Genomic DNA, 17477 nt, shown 5'->3' with positions numbered 1-17477 from the left:
CTGCACATCCAGGCTGAGGCGATGGCTGGTCGCAGTATAACACCAGTATGTGTGTATATACTTTTTAGGGTAGTTTCCAGCCTCCTATCAGCTGGATCCTTGAGGGCGGCCGTATCAGGAGACGGTAACGCCACTTGTTTTGATAAGCGTGTGAGCGCCTTATCCACCTTAGGGGGTGTTTCCCAGCGCGCCCTAACCTCTGGCGGGAAAGGGTATAATGCCAATAACTTTTTTGAAATTAGCACTTTTCTATCTGGGTTAACCCACGCTTCATCACATACATCATTCAATTCCTCTGATTCAGGAAAAACTACAGGTAGTTTTTTCACCCCCCACATAATACCCCTTTTTGTGGTACTTGTAGTATCAGAGATATGCAAAGCCTCCTTCATTGCCGTGATCATATAACGTGTGGCCCTACTGGAAAATACGTTTGTTTCTTCACCGTCGACACTAGATTCAGTATCCGTGTCTGGGTCTGTGTCGACCGACTGAGGTAAAGGGCGTTTTACAGCCCCTGACGGTGTCTGAGACGCCTGGGCAGGTACTAACTGGTTTTCCGGCCGTCTCATGTCGTCAACTGATTTTTGTAATGTGCTGACATTATCACGTAATTCCATAAACAAAGCCATCCATTCCGGTGTCGACTCCCTGGGGGGTGACATCACCATTACCGGCAATTGCTCTGCCTCCACACCAACATCGTCCTCATACATGTCGACACACACGTACCGACACACAGCAGACACACAGGGAATGCTCTATTGAAGACAGGACCCCACTAGCCCTTTGGGGAGACAGAGGGAGAGTTTGCCAGCACACACCCAAGCGCTATAATATATATGGGAACAACCCTATATAAGTGTTGTATCCTTATAGCAGCTTAAATATAGTAATATCGCCAAAAAAAGTGCCCCCCCTCTCTGTTTTACCCTGTTTCTGTAGTGCAGTGCAGGGGAGAGTCCTGGGAGCCTTCCTCACAGCGGAGCTGAGCAGGAAAATGGCGCTGTGTGCTGAGGAGAATAAGCCCCGCCCCCTATTTCGGCGGGCTCTTCTCCGGAGTTTGTGAGATCTGGCAGGGGTTAAATACATCCATATAGCCTCAAGGGCTATATGTGATGTATTTTTTAGCCATAAAAAGGTATTATACATTGCTGCCCAGGGCGCCCCCCCCAGCGCCCTGCACCCTCCGTGACCGCTGTGTGAAGTGTGCTGACAACAATGGCGCACAGCTGCAGTGCTGTGCGCTACCTCAGGAAGACTGAAAAGTCTTCTGCCGCCTGCTTCTGGACCTCTTCCATCTTCGGCATCTGCAAGGGGGGTCGGCGGCGCGGCTCCGGGACCGGACTCCATGGCTGGGCCTGTGTTCGATCCCTCTGGAGCTAATGGTGTCCAGTAGCCTAAGAAGCCAATCCACCCTGCACGCAGGTGAGTTGACTTCTCTCCCCTAAGTCCCTCGATGCAGTGAGCCTGTTGCCAGCAGGACTCACTGAAAATAAAAAACCTAAAAACTTTTTCTAAGCAGCTCTTTAGGAGAGCCACCTAGATTGCACCCTGCTCGGACGGGCACAAAAACCTAACTGAGGCTTGGAGGAGGGTCATAGGGGGAGGAGCCAGTGCACACCACCTGATCCTAAAGCTTTATTTTTGTGCCCTGTCTCCTGCGGAGCCGCTAATCCCCATGGTCCTGACGGAGTCCCCAGCATCCACTAGGACGTTAGAGAAATAAAAATTTTATAGTACACTGGGGTACAGCACAAACGCAAAAAAAAAAAAATTTTTTTATAATTATATTTTTATGCTTTTTATTTTTATTCTTTCAATTTTACACTGGGGCTGAGCCCCTTTATGAATGGACAGATCACCCCTTTCAGATACAGCAAACAGAGCACCCTTTCAGATACAGCAGACAGAGAACCCCTAGACCGAAACTCTCTCTCCCTATTTGTCTCACCCTTTTTCTCTCCCTGACACACTCTCTATCTCTCATTCTCCCCCTGATGCTTTCCCTCTCTCCCTGACATGCTCTCTCTCTCCCCCCCCAACACCCTCCCTCTCCTGCTTGTTCCCCATACCTCTCTCTCCCTCTTTCTCTTGCACCCCCTCTCACTTTGTCTCTCCCTTATTCTCTCCCTGACACTCTCTCCATCTCTCGTGCCCCTCTCTCATTCTCCCTCCCTCCTGACCCCTTCTCTCTCACCCTCTCTCTTTCTCTCTCTTCCATTTGACCATCCTTCCTCTCTCTTGCACTCTATCTCTTGCTCTTCCTCTCTTTCTCTTGCTACCCTATTTCTCCATCTCTTTGTCTCTCCCTCTTTCTTTATCTGACATGCTCTCTCTCCTGTTCACTCCCCCTCCCTCTCACTGTCTCTCCTCTCTCACACTCTCTCTCTCTGACACACCCTCTCTCTTTCTCCCTGATAATCTTGGTCTCTCTCCCACTCGCTCTCCCTCCCTCCCTCTCTCTCTCTCTCTCTCTCTCTCTCTCTCTGAAACCATCTCTCTCTTCCTCCCCTCTTGCATTCTATCCCTCTTTCTCTCCCTCTTTCCCTGACACCCTCACTCTATCTCCCCCTCTCTCTTTTTCTCCATTACCCTCTTTCTCTCTCTTGCTCCTCTCTCTGTCTCTCTCCCCTTTCTCTTTCCTTCTCTCTCTCTCTTTCTGACACTTTCTCTCTTGCTCCCCCTTCTATCTCTGCCTGACACCCTCACTTGCGCATATTCTCACCTCTCTTTCTCTCATTCTCTCTTTCCCTAATACCCTCTCTTTCCCTGACACCTTCTCTCTCTCTCTGTCTTGCACCTCTCTCTCTCCCTGACACCCAATCTCTCTCTCAGACACCCTCTTTTTCTTCACTCTTTTCTCTTTCTCCCTGATGTTGTCTCTCTCTCTCAATCTCTCAACTGTCACTTTCTCGCTTTATCTCCGACACCATCTTTGTCTATTTCACTCCCCTCACTCACTCTCCTGCTTCCGAAAGGGGCAAAGTAGTATCAGCGGCTGGGTGCAGTCAATTTTATTGGCGGAGGCCCACAAACCTTTGTTGCCCTGGGGCCCCCACTAGCCTTAATCCGGACCTACTTTATGCTATTGCTACAGTATCTGCTGCAAACAGGGTAAATGCCTCCAATTTGCTCAGAAGCACAGAAACTGGAAAGTTTATGTTTTGAAGCTAATCATGTGGTCTGGTGAATCATATTTTAAATGACACCATGCAGATGCATCATCACAACTCACAAATGGATCCACTTTCACCAAACCTTCAGTAACTGAAAAATTCAGTTAATTGAATTTGGGCCAATATTCCCCATGAAACATACTGGCAGTATAATTATTTTCTAGTCGTTTTAAGGGTAAAAGGCAGCCCAATTAAATTCTAAGCTGGTGCTCATAATAATTTGGAGTATAGACATATACTTCAAAACCTCTAACATGACATGTCCCCCGTACATGATAACAATACATTCCTATTACACTCTATACAGATGGTATGCAGTTAGCATACCACTCTTTTCGGGATCCCAGCTGTCAGAATAGCATCGCTTGGATCCCGATGGGGGCACCATGCTCCCGCCGTTATACTGGCAAGGTAGGTGATTCTTCCTCTATGGGTGTCCACAACACCCATAGAGGGATAATAGAACCTGTGGCGAGTGCAGCGAGCCCACAATGGGATTTGTTGCATTCACCCCCTGCCGGCATTCTACCGCTCGGGATACCAATGTTGGTATACTGACATTTGGCATCCCGTGGGGTGGTATATCATACCAAACCCATACAGACATAGGACACTATACCCCCACCATAATCTGCCCACTAGTCATGATCATAATACAGTTCTGTTTCACTCTATACAGACAAAGGACACTAGCCCCAACATAATCTGCCCACTGAACATGATCATAATTCAGTTCTATTATACTCTATACAGATGTAGGACACTACAGTATACTCCCAACATAATATGACCACTGGATAGCATCATAATTCAGTTAAATTATAATCTATACAGACAGCGTACACTACAACTATATACTGGAATTGCCACTGGGTATGATAATAATGTAAATATAATAAATGTTGAACTCCTGCTATTAATACATATTACCTTGCACAACTTAAATGAAAGGATAAGAGTCCAACATACACTGAATACTGCATCTAAGAACCTAACAAGAAAAGTAACTATATACAATATTTGTAAATAACAGTAACACTGTAGTGGGCATAAACTTGGAACTGTTCATAAGAATTATGGACAATTCACAACTATTGTAAGAGCTATCTCCACCCCATAATCTCATATGGAGACTATAAAATATCACATTCTATACATACTGTATGATTTATTTCCCTTGTTGTATCCCATTCTCAGTTGATGAGCTCAGCTCTTACACAGGAATGGTATATATTTCCATTTGCTGAGCCAAAGACACAAAGGCTAATCTTCTTCTTGCTCTTCAAACTCTCTGTCTCTCTTCTCACCATGCAAGGAACTGTAAATCTGCTGAACAAACATAAACATGGGCAAGGAGCCAGCACATTTCTGTCTTGCAGCAAAAAAGCTGAATTTTTAAGCATAACCTAAAAATAATATCACACGGAAACACAAATTAGACATTAGATTGGTGAACACTACAGCCTTCAGGTAGAAGCCACTTCTGGATTACATCAGTTGTCATCAGAGGTATACAAGATATGAAGGGTCGCAAACAAGTTAAAGAAATGTGGGGATTGTGAACCAATATGAAATGTGTGGCAAAGTCATAAGTTGAGTTTACAGCAGAGATAAGAGATTTTGCTGAGAGAACAGCAAGTTTTAGGTTGTGATGCCTAATGAATGACACCTCCAGAGATATAGAAGCATTACCATTGATTAGTACTGGGCAAGTTAACGTGTTATTATCGCATTAACACAGTCACTTATTAATGGCTAAAATTTTCTTATCGCACTTTAACGCTACTGGTGGGCTACATGGCTGCAGAACCAGGAGAGGCTTTCTTTCAGTTCGCAAGTTGCGCCCCGCCAGTCTGATGGAAGCCGCCGGACCCAGAAGCCACAAAACCAGATACGCTTGCGGTGGTAGCCGCTGGATCTGGGAGCCGCCAGCCGCAAGACCCACTTGCTACGCTGTGACTCAGAGGGACTGGGTGGACTACTTCTCGGACACATGGCCTGGGGACACTAGATCTCCCACACAGCCAGGTACGTGCACTTGGGGTTCTAGTTGGAAATACAGTACAGTGACAGTGGTCTGCCAGACTTATGTATATTTGGGCAATCATTGCTTATATTAACAGAGGTAGTGGATGGGATTGAAAGCTTTGAGCCTACTACAGAAGCCCTCCTTTGTTCATTATGGACTTCCTGCTGAGCTATTATCCTCCTTTTTATTGCGGGGGTGCCTAATCTGGTAGTGCAAAGGATTTATATACATTTGGGCTGATGTTGCTTATTGTGAGGATACCAGGTTCCAAATCACTCAGGCACGGTGGTAGATGAAAAACCAACAGTGGTTTATTGAATAGAATGGGTTATAAACAGCTCAGCACACTTCTGTAATCCAATTCCACAGGACAATTCCCACCACAGACTCCTGACAGAACATTACTTCTTAGTCTTGAAGCAGAGAATCTCCCCTCCAGCTCTCTGGTTAGCTCTACTTATCCCCCAGAAGCTTCATAATGCAGGGGTGTGTGTAACTTCTTTGTCTTAGGATCTTACAGCATTGGAATAAAATACATATTCTAATCAAGGTGATTACATCAGCCAGAGAGCCACTATGTCTGTTCAGCTCACTGTTGGACAACAGGGAGTAAACAAAAAGGGACAGTGGTACCTTATATGACTCACCTTTTGAGTGTCCAATGTGGTGTTAGTAAACAATAGGAAATTAGGTCTAACATGAATACATTATCTAAAGCAGAGGTTCTCAAACTCGGTCCTCGGGAGCCCACACAGTGCATGTTTTGCAGGTAACCCAGCAGGTGCACAGGTGTATTAATTACTCACTGACACATTTTAAAAGGTCCACAGGTGGAGCTAATTATTTCACTTGCGATTCTGTGAGGAGACCTGCAAAACATGCCCTGTGTGGGCCCCCGAGGACCGAGTTTGAGAACCTCTGATCTAAAGGGTAACATAACATAACATAACACAATTGCCTATATTAACAATATTAAGATTGATTTAAACACAATATTGGGTGAGCAGCAATGGACGTGTTATGGAGAAAACAGATGAATTGAATATATAGGGATATGGGTATAAAAAGTACATATTTGACATGGGAAAATAGGCATAGCTGTATTAAGTGACACAGACCTCTCATTTCCTCACATTTATATTAAAAGAAGAGGTAGTGGATGGGATTGAAAGTTTTGGGCATCATACAGAAGCCCTCCTTTGTTCATTAATAACCCTCTGTTGAGCTATTATCCTCCCTTTTATTGCTGGGGTGCCTAATCTGGGAGGCCAAAGGATTTACTTTATGTATATTGGGGCTGATATTGCTTATATTAACAGGAGAGATAGTGGAAGGGATTGAACATTTGGGGCTTCTACAGAAGCCCTCCTTCATTCATTAAAGTGTCCCTGCTGAGCTATTATTCTCCCTTTCATTGCTGGGGTGCCTAATCTGCTTGAATTTTTTCTAGAGATGAGCGGGTTCGGTTCCTCGGAAACCGAACCCCCCGAACTTCACCTATTTTGCACGGGTCCGAGGCATACTCGGATTCTCCCGTATGGCTCGTTTAACCCGAGCGCGCCCGAACGTCATCATCCCGCTGTCGGGTTCTCGCGAGATTCGGATTCTATATAAGGAGATGCGCGTCGCCGCCATTTTGTCACTCATGCATTGGAAATGATAGTGAGAGGACGTGGCTGGGAGTACAGGAGGAGTACAGTGCAGAGTTTTGCTGACCAGTGACCACCAGTATACGTTGTCTGCCTGAAAAATGCTCCATATCTGTGCTCAGTGTGCTGCATATATCTGTGCTTACACTGATTTATTGTGGGGACTGGGGACCAGCAGTATTATATAGGAGGAGTACAGTGCAGAGTTTTGCTGACCAGTGACCACCAGTATTATACGTTGTCTGCCTGAAAAACGCTCCATATCTGTGCTCAGTGTGCTGCATATATCTGGGCTCACACTGCTTTATTGTGGGGACTGGGGACCAGCAGTATTATATAGGAGGAGTACAGTGCAGAGTTTTGCTGACCAGTGACCACCAGTATTATACGTTCTCGGCCTGCAAAACGCTCCATATCTGTGATCAGTGTGCTGCATATATCTGTGCTCACACTGCTTTATTGTGGGGACTGGGGACCAGCAGTATTATATAGGAGGAGTACAGTGCAGAGTAGAGATGAGCGGGTTCGGTTCCTCGGAATCCGAACCCGCCCGAACTTCAGCTTTTTTTACATGGATCCGAGCGACTCGGATCTTCCCGCCTTGCTCGGTTAACCCGAGCGCGCCCGAACGTCATCATGACGCTGTCGGATTCTCGCGAGGCTCGGATTCTATCGCGAGACTCGGATTCTATATAAGGAGCCGCGCGTCGCCGCCATTTTCACACGTGCATTGAGATTGATAGGGAGAGGACGTGGCTGGCGTCCTCTCCATTTAGATTATAAGAGAGAGAGATTTACTGGAGCTTAGGACTAGGAGGAGTACTGTAGAAGTGTAGAGAGTGCAGAGAGTTTACTAGTGAGTGACCACCAGACAGTGCAGTTTATTTAATATATCCGTTCTCTGCCTGAAAAAAGCGATACACACAGTGACTCAGTCACATACCATATCTGTGTGCACTGCTCAGGCTCAGCCCAGTGTGCTGCATCATCTATATATATTATATATCTGTCTGACTGCTCAGCTCACACAGCTTATAATTGTGGGGGAGACTGGGGAGCACTGCAGTGCCAGTTATAGGTTATAGCAGGAGCCAGGAGTACATAATATTATATAGTGAGTGACCACCAGACAGTGCAGTTTATTTAATATATCCGTTCTCTGCCTGAAAAAAGCGATACACACAGTGACTCAGTCACATACCATATCTGTGTGCACTGCTCAGGCTCAGCCCAGTGTGCTGCATCATCTATATATATTATATATCTGTCTGACTGCTCAGCTCACACAGCTTATAATTGTGGGGGAGACTGGGGAGCACTGCAGTGCCAGTTATAGGTTATAGCAGGAGCCAGGAGTACATAATATTATATAGTGAGTGACCACCAGACAGTGCAGTTTATTTAATATATCCGTTCTCTGCCTGAAAAAAGCGATACACACAGTGACTCAGTCACATACCATATCTGTGTGCACTGCTCAGGCTCAGCCCAGTGTGCTGCATCATCTATATATATTATATATCTGTCTGACTGCTCAGCTCACACAGCTTATAATTGTGGGGGAGACTGGGGAGCACTGCAGTGCCAGTTATAGGTTATAGCAGGAGCCAGGAGTACATAATATTATATTAAAATTAAACAGTGCACACTTTTGCTGCAGGAGTGCCACTGCCAGTGTGACTGACCAGTGACCTGACCACACTGACCACCAGTATAGTTAGTAGTATACTTATATTGTGATTGCCTGAAAAAGTTAAACACTCGTCGTGTGACTTCACTTGTGTGTTGTTGTTTTTTTTATTCTATAAAAATAAAACTCATTCTGCTGACAGACAGTGTCCAGCAGGTCCGTCATTATATAATATATAATATATACCTGTCCGGCTGCAGTAGTGATATATATATATTTTTTATATCATTTATCATCCAGTCGCAGCAGACACAGTACGGTAGTTCACGGCTGTGGCTACCTCTGTGTCTGCACTCGGCAGGCAGTCCGTCCATAATTGTATACCACCTAACCGTGGTTTTTTTTTCTTCTTTATACATACATACTACTACGACATCTCTTTATCAACCAGTCTATATTAGCAGCAGACACAGTACAGTACGGTAGTTCACGGCTGTGGCTACCTCTGTGTCTGCACTCGGCAGGCAGTCCGTCCATAATTGTATACCACCTAACCGTGGTTTTTTTTTCTTTCTTCTTTATACATACATAGTTACATAGACATCTCTTTATCAACCAGTCTATATTAGCAGCAGACACAGTACAGTACGGTAGTTCACGGCTGTGGCTACCTCTGTGTCTGCACTCGGCAGGCAGTCCGTCCATAATTGTATACCACCTAACCGTGGTTTTTTTTTCTTTCTTCTTTATACATACATAGTTACATAGACATCTCTTTATCAACCAGTCTATATTAGCAGCAGACACAGTACAGTACGGTAGTTCACGGCTGTGGCTACCTCTGTGTCTGCACTCGGCAGGCAGTCCGTCCATAATTGTATACCACCTAACCGTGGTTTTTTTTTCTTTCTTCTTTATACATACATAGTTACATAGACATCTCTTTATCAACCAGTCTATATTAGCAGCAGACACAGTACAGTACGGTAGTTCACGGCTGTGGCTACCTCTGTGTCTGCACTCGGCAGGCAGTCCGTTCATAATTGTATACCACCTAACCGTGGTTTTTTTTTCTTTCTTCTTTATACATACATAGTTACATAGACATCTCTTTATCAACCAGTCTATATTAGCAGCAGACACAGTACAGTACGGTAGTTCACGGCTGTGGCTACCTCTGTGTCTGCACTCGGCAGGCAGTCCGTCCATAATTGTATACCACCTAACCGTGGTTTTTTTTTCTTTCTTCTTTATACATACATAGTTACATAGACATCTCTTTATCAACCAGTCTATATTAGCAGCAGACACAGTACAGTACGGTAGTTCACGGCTGTGGCTACCTCTGTGTCTGCACTCGGCAGGCAGTCCATAATTGTATACTAGTATCCATCTCCATTGTTTACCTGAGGTGCCTTTTAGTTGTGCCAATTAAAATATGGAGAACAAAAATGTTGAGGTTCCAAAATTAGGGAAAGATCAAGATCCACTTCCACCTCGTGCTGAAGCTGCTGCCACTAGTCATGGCCGAGACGATGAAATGCCAGCAACGTCGTCTGCCAAGGCCGATGCCCAATGTCATAGTACAGAGCATGTCAAATCCAAAACACCAAATATCAGAAAAAAAAGGACTCCAAAACCTAAAATAAAATTGTCGGAGGAGAAGCGTAAACTTGCCAATATGCCATTTACGACACGGAGTGGCAAGGAACGGCTGAGGCCCTGGCCTATGTTCATGGCTAGTGGTTCAGCTTCACATGAGGATGGAAGCACTCAGCCTCTCGCTAGAAAAATGAAAAGACTCAAGCTGGCAAAAGCAGCACAGCAAAGAACTGTGCATTCTTCGAAATCCCAAATCCACAAGGAGAGTCCAATTGTGTCGGTTGCGATGCCTGACCTTCCCAACACTGGACGTGAAGAGCATGCGCCTTCCACCATTTGCACGCCCCCTGCAAGTGCTGGAAGGAGCACCCGCAGTCCAGTTCCTGATAGTCAGATTGAAGATGTCAGTGTTGAAGTACACCAGGATGAGGAGGATATGGGTGTTGCTGGCGCTGGGGAGGAAATTGACCAGGAGGATTCTGATGGTGAGGTGGTTTGTTTAAGTCAGGCACCCGGGGAGACACCTGTTGTCCGTGGGAGGAATATGGCCGTTGACATGCCAGGTGAAAATACCAAAAAAATCAGCCCTTCGGTGTGGAGGTATTTCACCAGAAATGCGGACAACAGGTGTCAAGCCGTGTGTTCCCTTTGTCAAGCTGTAATAAGTAGGGGTAAGGACGTTAACCACCTCGGAACATCCTCCCTTATACGTCACCTGCAGCGCATTCATAATAAGTCAGTGACAAGTTCAAAAACTTTGGGTGACAGCGGAAGCAGTCCACTGACCAGTAAATCCCTTCCTCTTGTAACCAAGCTCACGCAAACCACCCCACCAACTCCCTCAGTGTCAATTTCCTCCTTCCCCAGGAATGCCAATAGTCCTGCAGGCCATGTCACTGGCAATTCTGACGAGTCCTCTCCTGCCTGGGATTCCTCCGATGCATCCTTGCGTGTAACGCCTACTGCTGCTGGCGCTGCTGTTGTTGCTGCTGGGAGTCGATGGTCATCCCAGAGGGGAAGTCGTAAGCCCACTTGTACTACTTACAGTAAGCAATTGACTGTTCAACAGTCCTTTGCGAGGAAGATGAAATATCACAGCAGTCATCCTGCTGCAAAGCGGATTACTGAGGCCTTGACAACTATGTTGGTGTTAGACGTGCGTCCGGTATCCGCCGTTAGTTCACAGGGAACTAGACAATTTATTGAGGCAGTGTGCCCCCGTTACCAAATACCATCTAGGTTCCACTTCTCTAGGCAGGCGTTACCGAGAATGTACACGGACGTCAGAAAAAGACTCACCAGTGTCCTAAAAAATGCAGTTGTACCCAATGTCCACTTAACCACGGACATGTGGACAAGTGGAGCAGGGCAGGGTCAGGACTATATGACTGTGACAGCCCACTGGGTAGATGTATGGACTCCCGCCGCAAGAACAGCAGCGGCGGCACCAGTAGCAGCATCTCGCAAACGCCAACTCTTTCCTAGGCAGGCTACGCTTTGTATCACCGCTTTCCAGAATACGCACACAGCTGAAAACCTCTTACGGCAACTGAGGAAGATCATCGCGGAATGGCTTACCCCAATTGGACTCTCCTGTGGATTTGTGGCATCGGACAACGCCAGCAATATTGTGTGTGCATTAAATATGGGCAAATTCCAGCACGTCCCATGTTTTGCACATACCTTGAATTTGGTGGTGCAGAATTTTTTAAAAAACGACAGGGGCGTGCAAGAGATGCTGTCGGTGGCCAGAAGAATTGCGGGACACTTTCGGCGTACAGGCACCACGTACAGAAGACTGGAGCACCACCAAAAACTATTGAACCTGCCCTGCCATCATCTGAAGCAAGAAGTGGTAACGAGGTGGAATTCAACCCTCTATATGCTTCAGAGGTTGGAGGAGCAGCAAAAGGCCATTCAAGCCTATACAATTGAGCACGATATAGTAGGTGGAATGCACCTGTCTCAAGCGCAGTGAATGATTTCAACGTTGTGCAAGGTTCTGATGCCCTTTGAACTTGCCACACGTGAAGTCAGTTCAGACACTGCCAGCCTGAGTCAGGTCATTCCCCTCATCAGGCTTTTGCAGAAGAAGCTGGAGACATTGAAGGAGGAGCTAACACGGAGCGATTCCGCTAGGCATGTGGGACTTGTGGATGGAGCCCTTAATTCGCTTAACAAGGATTCACGGGTGGTCAATCTGTTGAAATCAGAGCACTACATTTTGGCCACCGTGCTCGATCCTAGATTTAAAGCCTACCTTGGATCTCTCTTTCCGGCAGACACAAGTCTGCTGGGGTTGAAAGACCTGCTGGTGACAAAATTGTCAAGTCAAGCGGAACGCGACCTGTCAACATCTCCTCCTTCACATTCTCCCGCAACTGGGGGTGCGAGGAAAAGGCTCAGAATTCCGAGCCCACCCGCTGGCGGTGATGCAGGGCAGTCTGGAGCGACTGCTGATGCTGACATCTGGTCCGGACTGAAGGACCTGACAACGATTACGGACATGTCGTCTACTGTCACTGCATATGATTCTCTCAACATTGATAGAATGGTGGAGGATTATATGAGTGACCGCATCCAAGTAGGCACGTCACACAGTCCGTACTTATACTGGCAGGAAAAAGAGGCAATTTGGAGGCCCTTGCACAAACTGGCTTTATTCTACCTAAGTTGCCCTCCCACAAGTGTGTACTCCGAAAGAGTGTTTAGTGCCGCCGCTCACCTTGTCAGCAATCGGCGTACGAGGTTACATCCAGAGAATGTGGAGAAGATGATGTTCATTAAAATGAATTATAATCAATTCCTCCGCGGAGACATTGACCAGCAGCAATTGCCTCCACAAAGTACACAGGGAGCTGAGATGGTGGATTCCAGTGGGGACGAATTGATAATCTGTGAGGAGGGGGATGTACACGGTGATATATCGGAGGGTGATGATGAGGTGGACATCTTGCCTCTGTAGAGCCAGTTTGTGCAAGGAGAGATTAATTGCTTCTTTTTTGGGGGGGGGTCCAAACCAACCCGTCATATCAGTCACAGTCGTGTGGCAGACCCTGTCACTGAAATGATGGGTTGGTTAAAGTGTGCATGTCCTGTTTTGTTTATACAACATAAGGGTGGGTGGGAGGGCCCAAGGACAATTCCATCTTGCACCTCTTTTTTCTTTTCTTTTTCTTTGCATCATGTGCTGATTGGGGAGGGTTTTTTGGAAGGGACATCCTGCGTGACACTGCAGTGCCACTCCTAAATGGGCCCGGTGTTTGTGTCGGCCACTAGGGTCGCTAATCTTACTCACACAGTCAGCTACCTCATTGCGCCTCTTTTTTTCTTTGCGTCATGTGCTGTTTGGGGAGGGTTTTTTGGAAGGGACATCCTGCGTGACACTGCAGTGCCACTCCTAGATGGGCCCGGTGTTTGTGTCGGCCACTAGGGTCGCTAATCTTACTCACACAGCTACCTCATTGCGCCTCTTTTTTTCTTTGCGTCATGTGCTGTTTGGGGAGGGTTTTTTGGAAGGGACATCCTGCGTGACACTGCAGTGCCACTCCTAGATGGGCCCGGTGTTTGTGTCGGCCACTAGGGTCGCTAATCTTACTCACACAGCTACCTCATTGCGCCTCTTTTTTTCTTTGCGTCATGTGCTGTTTGGGGAGGGTTTTTTGGAAGGGCCATCCTGCGTGACACTGCAGTGCCACTCCTAGATGGGCCCGGTGTTTGTGTCGGCCACTAGGGTCGCTAATCTTACTCACACAGCTACCTCATTGCGCCTCTTTTTTTCTTTGCGTCATGTGCTGTTTGGGGAGGGTTTTTTGGAAGGGACATCCTGCGTGACACTGCAGTGCCACTCCTAGATGGGCCCGGTGTTTGTGTCGGCCACTAGGGTCGCTTATCTTACTCACACAGCGACCTCGGTGCAAATTTTAGGACTAAAAATAATATTGTGAGGTGTGAGGTATTCAGAATAGACTGAAAATGAGTGTAAATTATGGTTTTTGAGGTTAATAATACTTTGGGATCAAAATGACCCCCAAATTCTATGATTTAAGCTGTTTTTTAGTGTTTTTTGAAAAAAACACCCGAATCCAAAACACACCCGAATCCAACAAAAAAAATTCGGTGAGGTTTTGCCAAAACGCGTTCGAACCCAAAACACGGCCGCGGAACCGAACCCAAAACCAAAACACAAAACCCGAAAAATTTCAGGCGCTCATCTCTAGTGCAGAGTTTTGCTGACCAGTGACCACCAGTATTATACGTTCTCTGCCTGAAAAACGCTTCATATCTGTGCTGCATTGTAGTATATAGTAGGCGTACAGTGCATAATTTTGCTGACAACCAGTATATAATATATAGGAGTACGGTACAGAAGGCCACTGCTCTACCTACCTCTGTGTCGTCAAGTATACTATCCATCCATACCTGTGGTGCATTTCAGTTTTGCACAGTTTACTGACCACCAGTATATAATAAATAGCAGTACGGTACAGTAGGCCACTGCTCTACCTACCTCTGTGTCGTCAAGTATACTATCCATCCATACCTGTGGTGCATTTCAGTTTTGCACAGTTTGCTGACAACCAGTATATAATATACAGCATTACGGTACAGTAGGCCACTGCTCTACCTACCTCTGTGTCGTCAGGTATACTATCCATCCATACCTGTGGTGCATTTAAGTTTTGCACAGTTTGCCATTTACGACACGGAGTGGCAAGGAACGGCTGAGGCCCTGGCCGATGTTCATGGCTAGTGGTTCAGCTTCACATGAGGATGGAAGCACTCATCCTCTCGATAGAAAAATGAAAAGACTTGAGCTGGCAAAAGCACAGCAATGAACTGTGCGTTCTTCTAAATCACAAATCCCCAAGGAGAGTCCAATTGTGTCGGCTGCGATGCCTGACCTTCCCAACACTGGACAGGAAGAGGTGGCGCCTTCCACCATTTGCACGCCCCCTGCAAGTGCTGGAAGGAGCACCCGCAGTCCAGTTCCTGATAGTCAGATTGAAGATGTCACTGTTGAAGTACACCAGGATGAGGATATGGGTGTTGCTGGCGCTGAGGAGGAAATTGACAAGGAGGATTCTGATGGTGAGGTGGTTTGTTTAAGTCAGGCACCCGGGGAGACACCTGTTGTCCGTGGGACGAATATGGCCATTGACATGCCTGGTCAAATTACAAAAAAAATCACCTCTTCGGTGTGGAATTATTTTAACACAAATGCGGACAACAGGTGTCAAGCCGTGTGTTGCCTTTGTCAAGCTGTAATAAGTAGGGGTAACGACGTTAACCACCTCGGAACATCCTCCCTTATACGTCACCTGCAGCGCATTCATCATAAGTCAGTGACAAGTTCAAAAACTTTGGATGACAGCGGAAGCAGTCCACTGGCCACTAAATCCCTTCCTCTTGTAACCAAGCTCCTGCAAACCACACCACCAACTCCCTCAGTGTCAATTTCCTCCTTACACAGGAAAGCCAATAGTCCTGCAGGCCATGTCACTGGCAAGTCTGACGAGTCCTCTCCTGCCTGGGATTCCTCCGATGCATCCTTGAGTGTAACGCCTACTGCTGCTGGCGCTGCTGTTGTTGCTGCTGGGAGTCATCCCAGAGGGGAAGTCGGAAGACCACTTGTACTACTTCCAGTAAGCAATTGACTGTCCAACAGTCCTTTGCGAGGAAGATGAAATATCACAGCAGTCATCCTGCTGCAAAGCGGATAACTGAGGCCTTGGCAGCCTGGGTGGTGAGAAACGTGTTTCCATTATCCACCGTTAATTCACAGGCAACTACAGACTTGATTGAGATACTGTGTCCCCGGTACCAAATACCATCTAGGTTCCATTTCTCTAGGCAGGCGATACCGAAAATGTACACAGACCTCAGAAAAAGAGTCACCAGTGTCCTAAAAAATGCAGTTGTACCCAATGTCCACTTAACCACGGACATGTGGACAAGTGGAGCAGGGCAGACTCAGGACTATATGACTGTGACAGCCCACTGGGTAGATGTATTGCCTCCCGCAGCAAGAACAGCAGCGGCGGCACCAGTAGCAGTATCTCGCAAATGCCAACTCGTTCCTAGGCAGGCTACGCTTTGCATCACCGCTTTCCAGAAGAGGCACACAGCTGACAACCTCTTACGGAAACTGAGGAACATCATCGCAGAATGGCTTACCCCAAATGGACTCTCCAGGGGATTTGTGACATCGGACAACACCAGCAATATTGTGCGTGCATTACATCTGGGCAAATTCCAGCACGTCCCATGTTTTGCACATACATTGAATTTGGTGGTGCAGAATTATTTAAAAAACGACAGGGGCGTGCAAGAAGATGCTGTCGGTGGCCCGAAGAATTGTTGGCCACTTTCGGCATTCAGCCACCGCGTGCCGAAGACTGGAGCACCAGCAAACAGTCCTGAACCTGCCCTGCCATCATCTGAAGCAAGAGGTGGTAACGAGGTGGAATTCAACCCTCTATATGCTTCAGAGGATGGAGGAGCAGCAAAGGGCCTTTCAAGCCTATACATCTGCCTACGATATAGGCAAAGGAGGGGGAATGCACCTGACTCAAGCGCAGTGGAGAATGATTTCAACGTTGTGCAAGGTTCTGCAACCCTTTGAACTTGCCACACGTGAAGTCAGTTCAGACACTGCCAGCCTGAGTCAGGTCATTCCCCTCATCAGGCTTTTGCAGAAGAAGCTGGAGACATTGAAGGAGGAGCTAAAACAGAGCGATTCCGCTAGGCATGTGGGACTTGTGGATGGAGCCCTTAATTCGCTTAACCAGGATTCACGGGTGGTCAATCTCAGAGCCGGCCCTAACCAATATGATGCCCTAGGCAAGATTTTGGCTGGTGCCCCCTAGCACCATCGCTGATTCCGCCTCTGACCTTGCACCTCTTTCCCAGCACCATCACCCCTCACCCATAGCAGTCCTTGTACCCCCTATATTTTAAATAGGAACAGTTCGCACATTTAACGCACAGCCCAAAAAGGGGCATCTTCTTGCTGGGAAGGGACATGGCCACACAATAGTAACCCCAATTCCAATTACGCCACACACTACTGCAACTTCATTCACATTTTATCATGCGATAGTATCCATAATTCATATTACATCACACAGTAGTATCACTTTACCTTATAAACGTTACTCCTCACAGTAGAGCCCCTTATTCAAATTACATCACACTGAATTGCTCCTTATTCACATTACACCACACCCTATTGCTCTTTATTCACATTAGACAACACAGTAGTGCCCTTTCTATACGCAACGCCACATAGTATAGCACCTTATACACATAATGCCACACATTAGTAATGCATTTATACACAATTCCACACAGTAATGCCCCTTACACATATGAGACACAATAATGTC

This window comes from Pseudophryne corroboree, chromosome 7 (assembly GCF_028390025.1).
Source record: "Pseudophryne corroboree isolate aPseCor3 chromosome 7, aPseCor3.hap2, whole genome shotgun sequence".
Taxonomy (NCBI): Eukaryota; Metazoa; Chordata; class Amphibia; order Anura; family Myobatrachidae; genus Pseudophryne; species Pseudophryne corroboree.
Note: the sequence above shows the minus strand (reverse complement) of the source record.